Here is a 22,015-nt window from a genome sequence, read left to right on the forward strand (position 1 = left end):
ATGTGATAACATAGCTAGTTAGTAATATGAGTAACATCATACGTATTAAGGCAAGATGAGTCTATAGCCTAATAAACAAAGTGTTGCATGTTACCACACATATGTTACTCCCCAATATAAAAGTTGTCACATAGACTAGTAATATAGGCATCTTACTACTCTATGTTAGAGCAAGTACCATAGAGCTGAGTCAGCTGGCTATAAGAAATAAACTAGTATATTCTTACTTAGTTGGAGGAAAGAAAAGAGGAGAGAGAAGGTAAGCGGACTCTTCATGAAGAGTCAGCTCTAGCACGTGCTCTTAGGCACTTTGTGAGGGAAAGGTGGGTCATATAATAAAAATTAGTAGTACACTCTTCTAATCAACTATTGTACATATTGGCTATAAAATGGGCTATAGATGACATGACAATGACTTATAGCTAGCAGTTGGCTAGTCTCAAGTAATTATTTTCGAAGAAGGAAAAGCAGCCCATGGCTGACACGGACTACACTGGGCAGGCCTAGTTAATTAGCCCATCACTTAAATATTAACCTAACGCTTGGTAAATGCTAAACCTGATCATTTGTCGGGCCGGGTCGAGTTCAGGCTGGGCTTGACAAAGCGCGAAGAAAAAATCCCAAGCTTGAGCCCGGCCCGAAGTACATGAACAATGGCATTTTTAATTAAATTAATCATTTTCAGAATATTATATTAATTTATTATACCTATATTTTGAATAAAAAAATATATACACATTTCGGGCTTTATTCGGGCTTTCGGACCGGGCTTCGGGTCAGAAAGTGGAGCCCGGCCCAAATGTCGGGCTTCGGGTTCAGGCAAACGGGCCGGGTTGTCCATGACCATGTCTAGTAAAAGCCCATTGTTTATTACGTACACATGTACACTGCTGCCCGGATAAACCTCGATGCATAGCAGATTTTGCCCCATTGTCTATCATGTGTGTACGCTGTCCCATGGCCAGCAAGCCCGGGCAAGTGCCCGGGGTAGCCGGGCGTTGGCTCAACCGACGTGTATGGTTGCACGCATTCTGACCATTTGATTAGAGAAGCAGCCAGTCATATCAAAACATGCAGTTGTTTAACAACTTTACTGCAGGTAAGGATATTTTCATCGTCGACCCTTAAACCGCTCGCATCCGTCGGACCATGAAAGTCATCCAATGCAGTTTTGTATCGGTCGGTGGCACGGTTCAGACGTACTTTTTCTCGCAAACCAAAGACAAATGTGGGGGCTTTCTGAGAGTCCGGACCGCTGCCACGCCCGCTTCTAACCGCCCTAGCCCACCCAAACCCTCTCCTACCTCGCCCGCCCGTGGTCCCGCCTAGCGCCAGCTGCCCGCATTCATGCCACTGTAGAGCATGCCGCTCCACATTAAAGACGGCTCAGGGCGGACATGACCTCTCACTACCTCAGCCATTGAAGCGGCGCGCCGGCCGAGGGCGTCGCCCACTGCACGCCCAGATGAACACACCTCCTTGCCGCATTCAAAGGCATCTATTAAACCCGCGTGGAAGCCAAGAAACCTGCTCCGACCACACGTCCCTTAACGAGCGGGCCGACACTAAACACAACGTCGAGCAAGGTCCTCCCATCCGCCCTCTATTTAAAGGAGGTCAGACGCCGGACAAGAATCACACCATCAAGTTCGCCGCTCCCCATCTCCTCCTTACACCATTTTCTCCACTCTTTCGATGGCATCCGACGAGTACGAAGAGCAGTTCTCCAGCAAAAATGCCAGCTGAGTGGCCCGCCGAGCCCGCCAGATATGAGCCAGGCAGCTACCTGCTCCACCTCCATTGCCTAGCCCAACGGAGCTAGTTGTCGCGCCAAATCAGCGTGTGGTTCAGCACTTCGCGCACAAAGTCAGCTCGCAGAGGAGTGGCAAGTTGCTCCAGGCCATCACCAGGGGGGCACGGCGGCATGGGCATCGTCGCTGCCGTGGACAACGTAGCGTCGTACCGCGTCATCCGCAGTCAACACGTGCGTAACCGTGCCCTACTGGCAAAGAAAGAAGTCGGTTGCACGAAGGTCGACGAGTTGGTAGCCAGCGCGTCCACGTCCGCCGCCGACATCAAGGGAAACTAGAACACGGGGGGGGGGGGGGGGGGGGGGGGGGGATGTCCTAGGAAGGCCACCTCAGGCGTGTCACCGACTATACTGCCTGGTTCTTTATCTTAGACCATCCTCGACCCCCTCCTGGGCTCCACGGAAGCGGAGGAGCCCTCCCCCCTTTCCCCTCCGGCTGAAGCACCATCTTTGCCACTGATGAGCGGCGCAACCGGACATAGGGAAGATATGGGGAAGAATATACCTCCGGGGCTCCCGACAGTGCGGTGAACGTGCTGCTGGACATGGAGAAGACAAAGGGATCCGTGGCGGCCGGTCGTAGACTAGTATAGTGTATCCGGGTCATGGCAGTGGAGCTCCGCGCGACCGTACGTGCACATAGTTTACCTTTTGAGTAAAGATATGTCCAAAATGTAAACGATTTCGTCCGGTTTGTATGAAATCCGATATCTGATATATGAAATCCATCGGGTTTGCATGAATTTCATCCAGCTTGTTGAAAAAGTGTTTCGAATGTATGCGGCTACGGTTGGATGACGGCCTCCCGTATCCGTGTCTGCGGACCGATCTCTGTGTCTGAAGACGTATGCGGGAAGAAATTTGCGGGTCGCCGTTGGAGACGCCCTTATACCCCAAGTTGCCCTCAAACTCTCAGGATGCGTATTTACCAACGGGCTTACAGTCTGATGGCAGAGTTTCAAATGTAAAAATGTAGGGATTGCATGTATTGAATATGAATTTAGCACCTATGACTAAATCGACTTCTTCTAGAGCGGCAACTTTAAAAAGGGATTAACACCCTTGTGTCTTCGTCGTCATGTACGGCTAGAGATGACAAGGTCAAGGATTCTCATCATGATTGCCACAACCAATCACTGAAGGCTAGAACATTGGCAAGGAGACAACACCTTCGACTTGGTCACAACGCAAGTTCGTCATTACCGAGCACAAACAATAAAGGCTAGAATCCAGGTCTAGTCAATAGGCCTCGTCCACGAGGAGTCTCACAGTGTGTGGGGCCACGAGAACATTGCGTAAGGGTCGATCTTCTTGTTGTGGTGTCGGTCTCCTGCCTTGTTGCTTGGCAAATTGAGGTCGTGCCAATAGGTCCGATCCACGAGTAGGCTCACAATGTGTGGGGCCGCGGGAGCACGTCCTGGAATGGAGCTTGCAAGGCGTCAGGCCATCTTGCTGTTATAAGACCAAGTCTAATAAAGTACGGTGAGGAGGCTGTAAGGATTAAAGTATTATTTATTTTTGTTGAGTTGGATGAGAGAGAAATGAAGAGAGAAGAGAAGCATACTATAGATTAATAACCAGCTGCAACATCGCCTCAAAAAAACGTTACGAGAGTGTAAGGTGGCACATGTATTAATAAACTACTACTACTTGGTATTCCCTTATAGTTGTTGGCTATTAGGTTGACTATAGACGACGTGGCAACTCCATGTGAAAAAATCTCTTGATTTTATTGGTTTTCTATAAATTAGGGTGAAAACTATACTCTCCTCGAGGCCTCCTCACCGGCGCCTTAAGCGTCAAGGAGGGAATAAAGCGCCTACACACACCCCCTTGTGGGCTGGCCCACAAAAGGAGGCGAGTGCTCGATCGCGACCGGTTTGTTGGTCACGGTTTTCTTGGTTTGCCGATCACGGTTGACCAATCCACTGTTGATCGTTGACCATTTGATTTTTTGAAAAAAAATGAGTTTTCCATAAAACAAGATTTGAATTTTTTTTAAAAAAATGTTCATAGAATTCTAAAAAACATGCTTTAAAAAAACTCATGAAATCAAATAATTTAACGAGCTCAAAATAAGTTTGTACGATTGAAAAAGAAGTTCATGGATCTGAAAAAAGTTCACAAACTCGAAAGAGTTCATGGGTTCAATTTTTTTCGTGGATTTGAAAGAAGTTCATGAACTCAAAAAAGTTCATGATTCCAAAAAAAGTTCATGCATGTGAAAAAAGTTCACGTGTTTCATGGATTTGAAAAAATGTTCAAGATTTTAAGGGGGATAAGTTCCCAAATTTGGTAAAGAGTTCACAAATTTGATGAAAGTTTTTGAATTTGAAAATTTTCATGCATTTAAAAAAAGAAAAGAATAGGTAAATAGGAAAGAATAAAAAGGAAATAGAAAAGAAAAGGAAAAAAGGAATTGTGCGCGGCACTCACGTCGAATGGGAACTACGCGCGCGACGAAACATTTACGAACCAGAAAGAAAATCAAAAGAGATTATAGGCAGAGCCCAAATGGGGAGGGGGTGTGCGCCGGTTTGCACCAACGCCTGTAACCAGCGCAACAGGCGCCAAATAGGGATCGAGACTTTCCTCTTCGGTATAGTCGTGTGTGGCATGCCCAACCCCAGCACCGGCGAGCAGAGCACGAGTGCGGCGTCACTCACCACTTTGCCCACATAGCAGCCTTCACTACATTCCCCATCACCCACGTCGTTGCGCCATTATACGCCACCTTCCAATGACACGCCCAACACCGACCTTATCCGCCATGCCCCACACCGCCTTTCTCTTCCTATGTGCCACTCCCGACGCCGACACAGAATAAACCAAATGTACAGAGCGAAGCCTACATAACATAAATAGGGAAATACAAGCCTCTAGTGCAAGGGATCCAGTTTGCAAGAGTTTTTTTTATCAAGCCGGGAAATCGACTCTCAAAATCAGGAAGGATATACAGAAGATCATTCAAGTGCATGATAAATTGACGCTCATAGCATCGAGTGGCAATGTGTTGGGGTCGATCACTATGGCCAACATAATCAACCGGGTAGCTATAGCTAGGGCCTGCAGAAAGATTTCGCCGTCACGTGAGGAAGAGATGTGGATTTACTAGAGTTCAATACATATTAGCTTTTCATAGTCAGCAAAGTACCATAGTACGTTGCGTACCATTTTTAAAGATGCTCAGTGAAGCAAACCTCAACGTAAAAGACTTGACATCCTTATTATAAGAGGTGCCACGGCATTCTACGCAGGTCATCATTCGGTATCACCCGTGGGCAATGACATATAGAAGTCGGCATGCATTGCAAGGTAGTGCTTCCATAACTAGGAATGGAAGGCATACGGGAATGTGACCACATCAACACCACGATTGTTCGTGCAAGACGGTGCCATGATACTTAGACACCGTACAAAGCATGGGTGGCACAGCAAATGTTGTGTAGGAAGCACAGTGCAAAAGAAAGTCCAGCTGAAACTCGACGTGGTTTTGATTGCCCTCGTTGTTGGCTTTGTTGCTGTAGCAAGCGCGAGCTGGATCTCGTCTACTCATCTTTCTCTAAAGGTTTAAAGATAAAGTAAACATGCTTATGTACAACAAGAAACTTAAGCAAGGCAATTAGTACACATGTAAGCACACAATTTCAATTCTGTAACACATTATGTGCTAGAAACATAGGTAGAGAAAAAAAAAAGATGATAGACGGGATACACAATGGAGAGTGTGGTGCACGCTCCCTCATTCTCAAAAAAGTGCTTTTTTTATATAAAAGAGAAGATCTCCCCGGCTCCCATTTCATTGAAGGAAACCAAAACGAGTAGTACACCACAGATATCATCAATATGAGAGCATCTTCAATAGATACTGAAAAAAGCCCATTTTAAACCTTAAACTTGCAGAGTTTTGCTAAATCATACCTTGAACTCTGAATCCCGGTTGTTGGCACATTGAACTTGTCAATCCCGGTCTAAATCGAACCCTGGAGCTGTTTTTCACGTCACGAAAAAATATATCCCAAATGGGATAATTTGCCACTCTCACATACTGACTTGGCCCACCTGTCATATTTATCTTCCACCTCAATTTCTGTCCTAATCCTGTACAGGCTACTAAAAATGACATGCTTGCGGCCTCCTCGGAGAATCGCCGGCGCTGCTCGGTATGGGGGACATCGCTGCCATTGTGTGCCTCCCCCGGTCCCCTTTTATTTTCTTCTGGTATTTTTTTGATGGTCAGACGGTTAATCCCATTGCAAAGTTTGCACATACGAAGAGCATCCGCAAAACACAAAATAGAAAAGTGCTTCGGCTAGACTATCAGTCCTCGGCATGGTTTTAGCCCGGTGCCATGATGCCTGCTCGCAATGTTGCCATGGCACGTGCTGCTAGCCTGCTACTCGCCATGGGAGAGTCGACCATCGAGCTTGACCGCGTTGGCGTTGACTGTCAAAAGACGCGGCCGGCGCGCGCTCCTGCCGCTCCTCTTCTCCGCCGACGAGGCGCGCCTGCCTGAGGTTATCCTGTGGCAACATCTCCTAAGCTCGAATCTGAGCCGTCATCTTTCCCCGCCATTGCCTTGGAGCTAGTTCTGCATTGCCCCGTCCTCCCGCTGTGTTGTTGTGCTGCTCCAGATTGCTAAGTTTTTGTGCGTGCTCGCTACTGCCGGCTGCCGTGTGCGCTAGCTGTTGCCTTGCGCTGCAATCGCTGGTATTGTGAGCTGCTCGGGCGGGTTGATCGATCGGGATCGATTTCGGAGTCAATAAGACAAAGAAATTGAGGAAGAATATTAATATGACACATGGGCCTCGCTGGGGACATCATTTTTGAAGGCGTACACGGATTTGAGGGACCAGCGGACGTCTTTTTTGGTGGAGCGGTACTTCATCCTTCACATTGATGACGGCGGATCTCGGCAGCGTGATGCACTGGAGACTCGGCGCCCGATGCGCGGTGATGGACTCGCGCAGGTGGAGGTAGTTGTCTGGCGTCAAGGTGGCGTCGATGGCGGAGTGGCCTGACAAGGTAGAAGCCTCAATATCTGCTCTGAAGACGGACCTGTGAAAGATGGCAGCGACGACACATGTGAGCGCGTCAGACCAGTTTATGCCCCAGATCCGGTATGTGGCTCGGCTAAGGCTTCTGGCTTTTGATGATAGGCTTAGGTGACTAGACCGGGTATTTGGCCCAGATAGCATCCCTTCATCATATGGATATGAGTAGTGGCATATGTTGCCAAGATAGCGGATTCAGGCATTTTGTTGTAATACTTTGTATGGTCCTCGTGAATAATCAATAAGGTGATCGTATGCATCTTCCAAATGCAGAGGCCGGGAGTCATCCTCCTTTTTTTTTAAAATGGGCCTCGCTGTTAGTGAGAGTAGCATTTAATCTCAGTCTCGATTGTTACTTTCCCAGTGCACCAAACAGCTCCGAGGTTTGATTTTTAGACTGGGATTGATAAGTCCAGTTGGCCACCGGGATTCAGAGTTTAGGGTTCGATTTAGCTAAGTTCTACAAATTCAAGGTTCAAATTGGAATTTTTTGATAGATACTAGATCATTAAAGACACACGTTGCTACACCCATCCATTTAGAAAATATAATGGTAGGTATTATTATAAATATACAAAGATATGACAAGCACTATTGAAATTTTCATATACGTCAAGTGTCAGCATCTTCGTCGAAAGCCAAAACATGGACACTCGGCAAACTAAACAACGTCGAGAGTCATTCTCGGCAAACCTGGCTTCACGGCAACTTCCTACTTTGCCGTCACGGGGTCACGGCGAACCAGCACTGCACGGCAAACGGCGCAAACGCTGAGGGCGGCACACGGCAAGAGCAGCCACGTGGCGTGCCCGTTCGCAACATACGGCTCCGCCAGTTACTTTCCATATTACCGAGAGTCTCTTTTCGACGCTCGCCAAAGTATATGCCACGTCCTATTTTCCTTTTTGTGTTTACTTTTGCCCTCTATGTTTCTTATTATATTTCATATCTTTTAATGACTAAAGTTTCAAAATGCCATGACTTGTGTTTTGTGTTAGATTTTTCTCAAATCTCAACTTCTAAGCACTACTCCCTCCGTTCCTTTATAAAAGAAAAAGTCTTACCGAGCACGGCTACAAACGGTGAAGACCCCTAGACCTATGGTTACGACCTATACCGAGAGGGCTCTCGGTACATGCAGCTATTATCGAAAACGGTTATCGACCCTCGGTACTGATCGTAAGCCACATCATATTTACCTTTTATTTGTGTGTGTATCTTTGCCACTCTCATTTTGTGTCTGATATTTCATGTCTTTTAGTGACTCAAGTTTCAAAATGACATGACTTTTGATGACTTGTGTTTTCGGCTCTATTTTTTCAAAACTAAACTTCCAACCACTATAAAGTAAAAGAAATGAAAACAGAGACCTGTCGTAACTCGGAGAAGCAGGTATTCATCAACCCCTACCCCCTCTCGGTGCATGTCGACGTCGTAGACCGTCCGGGCCTCTGTAAGGGCGCATGGTCGGAAAACCCCATCTCGATAATGTCTTACTAAAATGATAAGGTGCTTTGCGAAGCATGTAAGCAAATAAAAGGAGATGTAAACAATAACAAAAGGAATAACACTTATTTACCGAGCACGGCTACGAATGGAGAGGATGTGCAGACCTAGGGTTAGGACCTTTACCGAGAGCCGCTAATCGGCTCTCGGTAAAGGTTTCTGATATTTCGTGACTTTTAATGACTAAAGATCCAAAATCCCATGAGTTTTGATGACTTCTGTTTTTGGTTATATTTTTTCAAATCTCAACTTTTAATTAAGCACTACATATAAAGTAAAAGAATGAAAACAGTGACCTTCCGTAACACTGAGAAGCAGGTATTCACCAACCCCTATCCCCTCTCGGTGCCGGTCAACGCCGTAGACCGCCGGGGCCACCGGTTGGGTGCTCGATCGGGAAGCCACCCGAGGGGGGGGGTCTGGCAACTGGCCCTGCATGCATGCGTGTGGCCAAGGCATATGTATGAAAGGGTGGTGTGGTGTACGAATACCAAATGCATATCCTTGACCTGGCAGATGCCTCACAAACCGGACACATGCACGGGCACAAACGTCAAGGACTAGCTGCGTTCGTCACATAGATCGAGCCTCCGGTGGGCGATCCTGTGACAGAACGGGCTTAGACTTGTTCTGTTATCTCGTGATGACATGTCGTAACACGTAGAAGCAATTGTTCACTGTGGCCTACCCCCTCTCGGTGCCGGTCAACGCCCTAAACCGCCGGGGCCACTGGATGGGTCCTCGATCTAGAAACCGCCCAAGGGGGAGGGGGGCCACACCTGCATGCGCAACGCCCCATGCATATGCATGCAAATGGGTGGTGTGTTGTTGGAATAACCTAAACACGTCCTTGACGTGACACATGCCTCACGAACCACACAGATGGGCGGTAACGTTGAGGACCGGTTGCGTTCGTCCGCAAGACCGAGTCTTCGGTGGGCGATCCTGTGATAGAACGGGCTTAGACTTGGTCTGTCATCCCGTGACGACCTGCCGTAACATGAAGAAGTAGTTGTTCACCATGGCCTACCCCCTCTCGGTGCCGGTCAACGCCCTAAACCGTCGAGGCCACCGAATGGGTGCTCGGTTCGTAGAACCGGGCGAGGGCCATCTGAAAAGCTAGCAGAAATCAAGACAGTAACTATAGTGTGGTAAGGTGGTTTGCCAAGCATGGAAGGAAACAACAAAAGAAAGTATAAGACATATTATCGAGAATGCACACAAAGGGAGAAGAGAAGCATTCTAGGTTTAGGTGATTTGCCGAGAGCTACTCTCGGTAAAGGTGGGCATTACCGAGAGCCGGTTATCGACCCTCTATAACCACTGCTCTAATTATTTATTTTCCTTCGATTTGTGTTTCTGTTTGGCACTCTCTTTTCGTATCTGATATATCAAATGTTTTTATGACTATACTTTGAAAATGCCATGACTTTTGATGAACTTTTTCTATGAAATGATGACTTATATATATATATGTGTGTGTGTGTGTGCGTATGTTTTGGGCTAGACTTGTTCAAAACTCAACTTTAAAGACTGCAAAGTAAAAAACTTGAGAACGGTGACCTGTCGTAACACGAAGAAGAAGGTATTCACCGTGGGCTACCCTCTCTCCGTGCCGGTCAACGCCCTAGACCGTCGGTGCCACCGGATGGGTCCTCGATTTGGAAACCGCCCGAGAGCGGAGGGGGGACCACACCTGCATGCGCAAGGCCCCATGCATATGCATGCAAATGGGTGATCTGTTGTTGGAATAACCTACGCACGTCCTTGACGTGACACATGCCTCACGAACCACACAGACGGGAGGGAACTTCGAGGACCGGCTGCGTTCGTTTGTGAGATCGGGTCTTCGGTGGGCGATCCTGTGACAGAACGGGCTTAGACTTGGTCTGTCATCTCGTGACGACCTGCCATAACACGAAGAAGCAGTTGTTCACCATGGCTTACCCCCTCTTGGTGTCGGTCAATGCCGTAGACCGCCGGGGCCACCGGTTGGGTGCTCGATCGGGAAACCGCCGAAGGGGGGGTCTGAGAACTGGCCCTGGAAGCATGTGTGTGGCCAAGGCATATGTATGAAAGGGTGGTGTAGTGTACGAATACCCAATGCACATCCTTGACGTGGTAGATGCCTCACAAACTAGACACATGCACGTGCATGAACATCGAGGACTAGTTGCGTTCGTCACCCAGATCAAGCCGGCGGTGGGCAATCCTGTGAGGGAATGGACTAACACTGGCTTCACGGAGAACGGGGCATTCACTGGGAGCCAAGCAGGGCAAAGGGAGGCCACATGGCATATCCTTTCGGGAGTGATGGCGTCGTCACTTGGTTCACCCTATACCGAGAGCTGCGACGTCACCTCGGTAAGAACACATCACACAAACATTTTTCTAACTGACATGTGGTTCCACTGGTCACATTTATCAGTAAAAGTTTCAAATTATTTGCTAAATATTTTTACAAAAAATAATGATGTCGTTCCAAGAGCAGCTCTCAGTAATGCCCGTGACCAGTGGGACCGGGTGTCCCACATGGCAGCTGACAGTTCGCCGAGTGTCGCCACCCTCGGAAAAGGAGTGGCACAACAGTATTGTCTTCTCAGACGCCCCGTTTACCGAGAGTTACTCTCGTTACTGTTTTCCAGGTGTGGCTCTTGGAAATGTTTCCCATTCCTTCTGTTGTTGGGCTGTTTCTTTCCCGATCCCTGCAGATGAAAACAACTATAGTGCTATTTGGAGTAGTCATACAGAGGCATAACTACAGTGCAATTTGGAAATGTTTCCCATTCCTTCTACTATAGGCATAACTAGCACACACAAGTTCACAAATTCATACATAGCACACACAAGTTCACAAATTCATACATATATGTTGACTAGCAAAACACGTGCACATCACATAGAAGTTCTAGCAAAACACATCCACGTCACATAGAAGTTCACAAATTCATTGATCATCTTGAGGAGTAGGAGGGGTCATCAGGTTAAGATTCCGGAGGAGGAGGGGCATCACTTCCACTGCTTCGAGATTGCATAAGAACCTATAAGAGTAGTGTCATGTGAGGGTGGTTCGTAGCTATATAATGAATGTTCTACTCTAGTTTATAGAATGTTCTACCTGTAGTTGATCCTCGATCAGCTTCAACCTTCCGTTCATGTTAGCTCGTTCCTTATTTCTGCTCTCCTGCTTAGCCAGCCGCCTTTGCTCCTCTTCAGCAGCCCGCTGCTCCATGATATCCTGTAATACGACATTAGGCTCATATAGGTTGGAACGGTGCTATTTCAAGGCGTGGACATAAATGAAAGGTTATGATGCTAACCTTGAGACAATTTATCTCACATGACGCGGCGATTGGGCGACTCCGTATGGACGGAGTTGAGCTGGTGCTCAACGCGCATATCCCGTGCAGCTTGCTATGCGAGGAGGTGGCGATTGCCCCATCACAAAGGAGGTGGCGGCCATGGCCCTTTGTGGCACCCCGGCTCAAAGCGACCGGTTTACCTTGCATTGCCATCTCAGAGACCATGTCTTCTGGCAACACACAACATCTTGGTACAGAAAACAACCGCTTTATTGATACTAGCGGCTCAATGTTTACATTACATCAGGTTGCGAGGCCAAGCGGCACACCCGATGCGGCTGAACAATATGTACATTATTTAGTGAACATAAAAGGGCCTCGATCATAACAACTACGCGGCAGCGGAACAACGTCGTAGCGGAACTCCATAGCACAAGGACACCGATGAGGACACGATCTAGACTCGAGCAGCACTCCTTTCCAAAGGACTTTCCTAAAATCTAGCATGACATGCGAGGTCAGTACATTGAATGTACTTGCAAGCTCACAACAAGCATAAACATAATGACAAAAAATATCATGATAATTAACCAACTATTAGTAATGCAACAATGTAACCAACATGCTGTGATCACGCTCTTATGAGCCCAGTCCCTCGGACTAGCTTACCACGGTGATCGCTTCTGGATCACAAATGTACCAACCACATGATCTTAACTCGGGATACCTCGTGATCATTTCGGCGACCACAACCACGACCACTGTTTGGTCTCAAACGGTGATCCTTCCGGCGATCACAACCACGACCAACACTTGGTCTCAAATGACAGGATGACCTTCCCGCCATCCTCAATAGTGCAACATTCATGACTTGTGTGCAAGATTAATTAAATTTTGACCCATGGTGTGACCTACTTTCGAGGTGTCCGTAACCGTGGACTCGGCTATCGATAGATTAATACACTCTTGAGAGGTAGCGCACTGTACCCACACCACGGAACCCATGGCCTCATACTCCCATTCGAGTGGACCAGCGGCATTCCGACGAAACCCCTCCATTGCCATGACACTCTCTCGGCCACTTCGACCCACTTCCCAACTGGGCTAGTCCTGGGTGGCCCCGTGTCTACCAAAGGCACAACGACCACCGTCGTGGCCAACGTCCCTCACGGGGACCGGTACCAAAATCTCAACAACGGGCTCACAAGGTTATGTCTGCTTACTCGGCCAGGGTACCGCACGCCCATAACCTTCCCTAGTTGGAGGAACCGACCAGAGGCATGACAACAGACCGAATAAAGGCCTTCCCATACATGCAAATGTGGTTGCACTCAGAAAAACTCGATTCAGTGGCACCATGACTCGGTCAACGATAAATTCAAGTTGTATTATTATCAGGTTCAACTTAACTCGAAAATAACCGGTGTCATAGTATGCCATGAAATGCAATCACTAACATATGCTCCACATAACAACGGAAATGACTGAGTCAACTGAATCCACACTAAGCATGAACATCAACAACACCTCATACTTCTCTAGTTAGGATATAAGCTCACATTAAACAGAATCTTTTCTAACAAATTTTACCATCTTTCTCATGCAAGAAAATGGTTCTAATAAACTACTTATATCCATAGCCATATTATTTTTCTATCATAGCAAAGATTAATTCTAGTTTCTTTAACCACTTAGTAGCTACAACTTTCTGATAACATAAGCATGTAAACTTGCACAAGTACTAATAGAATATAAATAACCTAATGATGATGATTTAAATGCACGGGTTAAATCATTCATTCAAGTAGAAAAACATCACAAATATTGAAGTGGCAACATGAAAATGTTGCTGTGGCTTGCCTTAGTGCAGATGAGGCTCACAAGCCCTCTGGTGTTCCTCAAGACAAGCTTCACTCTCTGAAAATAAATTTAAACACAAAAAGAAAATATCAAGAACCCTTCTGAAATTCACCATTTTTGGTGAGCTGTTAGATTTCCTTGCAAAGAATACAATGCAAAAAGAATCAATTCATTTGGACTTATGGTTGAAAAGTTATAGCTGTTTGAATCTCTCTGAAAATTTGAATTTAAATAAAACAGACAGGGGGGTGACGTCGAAGGCGTAAAGCCTCGGGGCGCCACCACTCGTACCGCTTCACGCGCGTACAGGGTGGCTCACTAGCGGGCCCCGCTAGTCAGGTGGGTGAAGAGGGAGAAGGAAACAAAGGGGGTCGCGGCTTCGCCGGAGCTTAAGCCGGCGACGAGGCCTCCTTGGCCGAAACTAGTGGGAGGGACCGAGAGAGGGGATGGAGGCGCACCTGCCCGTACCCGTAGCGTAGCTATGGGTGGTCGGACGGCATCGGAATCGACCTCTCAAGCAGAGGAAGAGAGCGGGGGTCACCGGAGATGAAGACGAAGGCGAGCTGCGATGACTCCAGGGGATCCAAGAGGACGGAACGGCTTCACCGAAGAGCGGCGGAGGCTCTGGAAGGGTCGCCCAGGCCAGGGAGGGGCTGGAGCTGTCGCGAAGATCCGAGGGGATCGCCGGCAAGCTCGAGCTCGGGGACGACGGCCAGCGGCCTGCCCGGTCGGGCTACAGCTATCTACACGTTTGTAGAGTGTGTGGGAGTGGAGGATGGTGCTCGAGGAGGATGGGGGTGGCTCCATTTGTAGGCGAGCGGCGAGGGGTGGATCGGGCTTCGCCGGTGACACCTGGACACTGCGCCCGGCGACGAGCAGTGTCAGTGAGAGAGGGAGAAGGCAATGCAACTCACACGGGGACTGTGGGTGAACGGAGACGAGCAAAGGATCAAGGAGAAGGCGACGAGCACAGTGTGCACCGCACTGTTAGGTTGGCCGGACCGCGCCCGTGCTCGCTGCGGCGAGCTCCGGCATCAGCGAGTGCCAGGAGGAGTTAAGGGAGTTGAGACGAAGATGGTGGCGTGGTTTGGCACGCCTAGGCAGTCGGGGAAGCGAGCACACGCGAAACAGAGCGCTCGGCGGCACTCAGAGCGCGTCGACACGCATGCTGGCATCATGGACACGCGTGGTCACTGCTTGAACTCTGCCCTCAGGCTGACCAACGTCCAAAGATCATGTCTGGCTTGTTGTTCGTGGTAGTTTTGAAGATTACCATGCTTTGGTTTGGCTCCAAATGCAGTAGAAAAGATTTCACACGTTTGGTAAGTCTCTGACCAGTAAGTTTGAGAGGTTACTGAGGTTAAATGGATGGGAGTTGGAAGATGTCCTTTGGAGGTTAGCAATCATCTACTAAGGTGATGATGCACAAGAATAAAATCAGGCACAATGGAGCAAGTAAAATGGTAGTTGCTGTAGAAACCACCATTTCTGTCCAGAACAGAAAATATTTTCTGTAGCAAAAATATTCCAAAAAGTTGTACAATATTTTTGCTCAGGAAGGTGCCCTAGGGTTTAGAGAATATTTGTGAATTTTCTCAGAGTTTTGTGGGCAAGAAAAATTGGGGTTGCTTTGGAGCACATTGAACTGGCTAGGGTTTTGGAGGGGGAAATGAATATTTTTCATTAAAGAAAATATTCCAAATATTATTTTGGGTAGAACCAAAGAGTGAATGATGATTAGAGATGGAAATGGGGCACTTGGGTGAAAGCCAAGGGTACCCAAGTGTTTAAGTCCATAAGAAAAGATTCAAAAACTCCAAATTTCAAAATCAAACCAAAAGAAAATCAGGCAAATAAAGGACGGCAAAAACCAGGCTGTCACAAACCTCCCCCACTTAGAATGAATCTCGTCCTCGAGATTCGGTTGCTTGGGAAAACCATTCGGGATAATGTGCCCTTAGAAATTCTTCTCATTCCCAAGTTGATTCTGACTCGGTGTGATGTGCCCGCTGGACTTTGTAGAACTTCCTCACTTTACTACGAGTGACCCTTTCCATCTGATCCAAAATTTTGACCGGCCTCTCTTCGTATGTTAAATACTTTGCCAACTCTATTTCGGTCATAGCAGTCCTTTTCTCAGGCGGCGATATGCATCGCCTCAACTGTGAGACATGAAACACATTGTGCACGTCTGACAATTCTGGGGGTAGTTCCAACTGATAAGCAACTGTACCAACTCAGGACATGACTGGAAATGGACCAATAAAACTAGGTGCCAACTTTCCACGAGTCTGAAACCTCTTGACTTATTTCATAGGAGTGACTCGGAGATATACATGTTCTCCAGGTTCAAAACTAACCTGTCAGTGCTTTGCATCATAATAACTCTTTTGTCGAGACTTGGCCAATTGCAACCTATCTCTGATTTCCCTAACTTGTTTCTCAGCTTCCATCATGAGATCTGTCCCGAAAATGCGGCTATCTCCAGTTTGAACCAATTTAACGGAGTGCGACACTTACTGCCATACAAAGCTTCGTACGGTGACATCTTTAGACTGGTCTGGAAGCTGTTGTTATAAGAGAACTCGGCATACGGCAGATAGTCTTCCCATTTAGATCCTTGGGCCAAAGCACAGGCTCGTAACATATCTTCGAGTATTTGGTTTACCCGCTCTATCTGCCCATCAGTCTGAGGATGCTAAGCGGTACTGTATTTCAGCGTTGTCCCCAAGGCTTGATGGAGACGTGACCAAAAAGCGGAGGTAAAAAGTGAACCTCGGTCAGAAATGATGGTCCGAGGTACTCCATGCAGACTGACTATCTGGGATACATACAGCTGTGTGAGTTGGTCTGCTCGATATGTGGTTCTGATCGGGATAAAGTGAGCAACCTTGGTTAAGGTGTCCTCTATGACCCAGACTGCATCATTGCCTCGCTGAGTCTTGGGCAGTCCTGTTATGAAATCCATGCAGACATCATCCCATTTCCATTGTGAGACTGGAAGTGGTTGGAGAAGTCCGGCTGGCTTCTGATGCTCTACCTTTACCTTGTTGCATATGTCGCAACATGCCACAAAATAGGCAATGTCCTTCTTCATCCCATCCCACCAAAATATTTGTCGGAGGTCTTCATACATTTTTGTACCTCCCGGGTGAATGGAATACGAAGATTCGTGTGCTTCAGACATGATTTTCTGTTTTGCTCGGATTTATTGGGTACATAAATCCTTCCCCGGAAACGGAGTGTACCCAATTGATCCGTCGAGAAGTCTGAAGTTTGTCCTACCATCATGGCACGTTTTTGCAGAATGGTGTCAGTTGGCTGGGCCTTGCGGATCTCTTCCTCAAGGGTGGGGGAAACTTCCAAAATATTAGCAAGGCTAGCATCAACTATGACCAGGTTGAGCTGAGCAATCTCCTCTTGAAGTTCAGGGGACAAGGATCCCAATATGACATTTAGGCTGACAGGCTTTCGACTGAGCGCATCGGCGACCACGTTGGCCTTACCCGGGTGGTAATTTATTCCAAGATCATAATCCTTGACTAACTCAAGCCACCTTCATTGACGGAGATTTAAATCTGGCTGGGTAAATACATACTTGAGGCTTTTGTGATCGGTAAAAACTTGGCACCTCTTCCTGATGAGGTAGTGCCTCCAAATTTTTAGAGCATGAACCACCGCGGCCAATTTCAGATCATGAGTGGGATAATTTCCCTCGTGAGGTCGTAGCTGTTGTGATGCATATGCTACTACCTTGCCGTCTTGCATAAGTACGCATCCAAGTCCTTGTCTGGAGGTGTCACAATGCACATCAAAACTGCGGTAGATATCTGGAAGAGTTAACACAGGTGTGGTCGTCAGCTGTATCTTTAGCTCATTAAAACTTTTCTCACAGTCCTTGGTCCATTCAAACTTCATATCCTTTTTGAGCAGCTCCATCATGGGCTTAGCAATCTTGGAAAATCCGTCAATGAAACGGCGATAATATCCGGCTAATCCAAGAAAACTCGGGATCTGTGATACAGTTGTGGGTGGCAACCAGTCGAGCACATACTTTATTTGCTTGGTCCCACGGCTATACCGTCGGCAGATAGAACGTGTCCAAGAAATCCAACTTGCTTGAGCCAATACTCACACTTACTGAATTTGGCGTATAGCTGATGGTCGCGGAGTCGTTGTAACACTGCTCGGAGGTGATCCTTGTGATCTTCTGCACTCTTGGAGTAAATGAGTATGTCATCGATGAAGATTACCACGAATTTATCGAGGAAGTCCATGAATACTTTGTTCATCATATGCATGAAAAAGGCAGGGGCATTGGTGAGACCGAAGGACATAACTGTATATTCATAAACACCGTATCGAGTAGTGAATGCGGTCTTAGGAATATCTTCCTTTTTAATCTTGAGTTGATGATACGCTGTCCTTAGATCAATCTTGGAGAATACTTTGGCCCCACTGAGCTGATCGAACAGATCATCAATCCTTGGCAGTGGATATTTATTTTTGATGGTGACATCGTTCAGCTGACGATAATCCACACACATGCGGAGGATGCCATCCTTTTTGTCCACGAAAATAGCAGGTGATCCCCATGGTGAAGAACTGGGACAGATATATCCTTTCTGGAGCGCATTTCATCAAGCTGTTTCTTTAGCTCCACTAATTCTGATGAGGGCATCGAGTAATACTTCTTGTATAACGGTGTGATTCCGGGCACAAGATCTGTTGCAAACTCAAGCTCACGGTCGGGTGGCATGCCTGGCAATTCTTCGGGAAATACATCCGGAAACTCACTAACCACAGGAATTAATTCCAATTCAGCCACAGCGGTGAAGGCCATTTCTTTCTTGGGTATGCTTCTGCGAGCATAGAATTTGGTAGTCTGCCCCTCCAGACTGGTCAAAGTAACTTCCCGGGTCGCGCAATTTATGCAAACTTGATATTGGGTTAGCCAATTCATACCCAAGATAACATCCAACTTATCCGACTCAATGATTATCAAAGAAGTTGGAAAACAGACTCTGTTGATATTGATTTCCAGGTTACGGCAGACTAGATTGCTCCTGATTAATGATCCCGGGGTTTGTACCAGCATATTCTTGCCCAAAAGTGAACAAGGAAATTTGTTTTGGGCAACAAAACTCCGAGATATAAAACAGTAGGAAGCCCCGGTGTCAAATAAAATTACTGCGGGTATGTTATTAACAGGGAACATACCAATGATGACTTCGCGGTTCTCTTGGGCTTCATCGGCAGAGAGGTGATGAACGTGCCCCAGGATGTTTTGCTGGGTCGGGGATGACTCCATATAGTTGACTTGTGGTCTGTATAGAGCATTTGCCTTGCTGTTCTTGGGGCACTATCTGGCATAATGTCCGGTTTGCCCACAACTGAAGCAAGCATTGATGCACTGGCGCTTCTCGTGCACAGGGTTGGACACAACATTCTTGACTTGAGTGGTGGTCTTGTTAACATTCTGCTGCCAATTGGGCTTGTACTCCACCTGAGTCTGCTGCCAGGTATGGGCCTTTTGCATGGGTTGCCCATCCTTCTTTGGCTCGAACTTGCGCTTGTGATCGTTGTTAACAGGCCTGTTGTCTGATATGAGCTTGTGCTCCCTTTCAGCAATGAAAGTTTTGTTCACCAATGTTTGGAAATCTGGGAAGTCAAACATGCTGAGAGTACACCGGAGTTGCGGGTTTAATCCACCAAGAAACCTTTCAATCTTTCTTTCTTCGGTGGCCATGTCATGAAGGGAGTAACGGGCCAGGTGATTGAATTTTTGCAGATATTCACCCACAGACTGATTTCCTTGGAGGAGCTAGAGAAATTCGCACTGCTTAGTTTTCATAATTCCACTAGGGATATGATATTTCCGGAACTGATCTTTGAATTTTGTCCAGGTAATTTCTTCATCAGCGGGCCACATGGTTTTGCATTTTCCCACCATATGGCAGCAGCGCCTTCAAGATAATGAGTTGCGAATGGAACTTTATCATCCTCTTCCATACGAGCAATCTCAAGCTTTCTTTCAATGGTTTGTAACCAATCGTCTGCATCCAAGGGATAAAGGACCTGTCTGAAACTGGGAGGCTTGGTCCTCTGAAAATCAGACAGCTTGGAGTGGTGACCATTTTGATTTCCATTCTGACCAACCATAGCTTGCACACTTTTTAATATTTCAATCAGATCGTTATTCCATCTTTCCTCAAACATTCATAGAATTTGCTCGGTGGAGGGCGGATTTGGCGGTGGAGGCGGTGGTGGAACGTACGGCTCGGGGGAGTGTCCTGCCTGTCGTGCGGAACGACGAACAGGGGTACCCTCGCGAATGTTGCTACTGCTGCCTCCCCGCGGCATCCTATTATGATTTTCCCAAGGCAACACAACCGAGATGAGAAACATTCAAAATAAATTGGGGAAAAGCCAGCAACAAAGCTCAAGAAAAACCGAAATGGCGAAGAAAACACGGCGAATAGAGTTCCAACATAATTATACATAGACTCATACATAAAAGATAACCATCATGCCAGGTTCAACTACTCTCATACAGAAAACGAAACATCATGACTCGTACCACTACATCCGAACATCATCCCGACGATTGCAGATACTCAGGGGCCCTACTGCTCTGCTGGTGCTGCGGGGTCCTCTCCTGAAGTGGACTTAGATCAGGAACTGACGAGGTTAACTGAGACCTCCGGGTTAAAGGTAACACAACGACGCTGCCTAGAGGGTACTCCCTCAGGAGTAGGTGTAGGATGAATCATCGGGGCCGTAGGAGTAGTGAGAAGTGAAACCCACTCAGCAGGAGCACTGAGAGTATTCACAGTCGAGGTGCCCGAGCTACTCGGGGGAGTAACCGGTGAAACAGGGGAACTAGAACTGACTGGAATATAAGGAGTAAATCCCAGAGAGGATGGAGTAGTGGCAGATCTAGTAGTGACTAAAGCAGTGGCTAAAGCAGTACAAGCACGAGTCAGCTCTCGAGCCAACTCGTGGATCATAAGATAGCTAGAAGTGATGTAACGAGCAAGATGACTAGCAACACTATCACACTCCGGATCAATGGTAGAGAAATGGACACGACCATTGTCAGGCAGAGAAGGATAGTAGTAGAAACCTGGGTGGTTCTGCATCCGTACCTCGTGGTAACGAAGCTCGACAAGGACCACGAATGCAGTAGACTGGAAACCTGAGAAGCGGTAGAAGCAAAACCGCTCTGAGAGGTACGAGTGTAAGTGTTGGAATCGGAACTGGTGCGCAGAGTAACCACTGCGTGATACTCATATACTGAGTCAGCTAGACGCTCCCGGTACACACGATAAACTGGGTCGTCACCGAGGGGGTACAGCCGACGCCACACGTTACGAAGAAGATGCGGCGACGTGTACGGCATCAGCTGCAACTGGCACGGATACGGCACCGGAGCCATCTACACTGACAACCATTAGTAGGTTAGCATAAAAAAGACAAGTAAATGCAATTTAACAACCAGCTACCAATGCTACCGGCACTCGACGGAAACTAGTATCTACAGTCAAGTCAACACGTCGTAGTCTAGCGTGGCCTACAGTCAGCGCGGCTCTGATACCAAGAATTGTGGCACCCCGGCTCAGAGTGACCGGTTTACCTTGCATTGCCAGCCCAGAGACCATGTCTTCTGGCAACACACAACATCTTGGTACAGAAAACAACCGCTTTATTGATACTAGCGGCTCAAAGTTTACATTACAACAGGTAGTGAGGCCAAGCGGCACACCCGGTGCGGCTGAACAATATGTACATTATTTAGTGAACGTAAAAGGGCCTCGATCATAACAACTATGCGGCAGCGGAACAACGTCGTAGCGGAACTCCATAGTACAAGGACACCGATCAGGACATGATCTAGACTCGAGCAGCACTCCTTTCCACGGGACTTTCCTGAAATCTGGCATGACACGCGAGGTCAGTACATTGAATGTACTTGCAAGCTCACAACAAGCATAACCATAATGACAAACAATATCATGATAATTAACCAGCTATTAGTAATGCAACAATGTAACCAACATGCTGTGATCACGCTCTTATGAGCCCAGTCCCTCGGACTAGCTTACCACGGTGATCGCTTCTAGATCACAAATGTACCAACCACATGATCTTAACTCAGTATACCTCGTGATCATTCTGGCGACCACAACCACGACCACTGTTTGGTCTCAAACGGTGATCCTTCCAGCGATCACAACCACGACCAACACTTGGTCTCAAACGACAGGATGACCTTACCGCCATCCTCAACAGTGCAACGTTCATGACTTGTGTGCAAGATTAATTAAATGTTGACCCATGGTGTGACCTACTTTCGAGGTGTCCATAACCGTGGACTTGGCTATCGATAGATTAATACACTCTACAGAGGTAGCACACTATACCCACACCACGGAACCCATGGCCTCATACTCCCATTCGGGTGAACCAACGGCATCCAACGA

Source organism: Triticum urartu, chromosome 7 (genome assembly GCF_003073215.2).
Source record: "Triticum urartu cultivar G1812 chromosome 7, Tu2.1, whole genome shotgun sequence".
Lineage (NCBI taxonomy): Eukaryota > Viridiplantae > Streptophyta > Magnoliopsida > Poales > Poaceae > Triticum > Triticum urartu.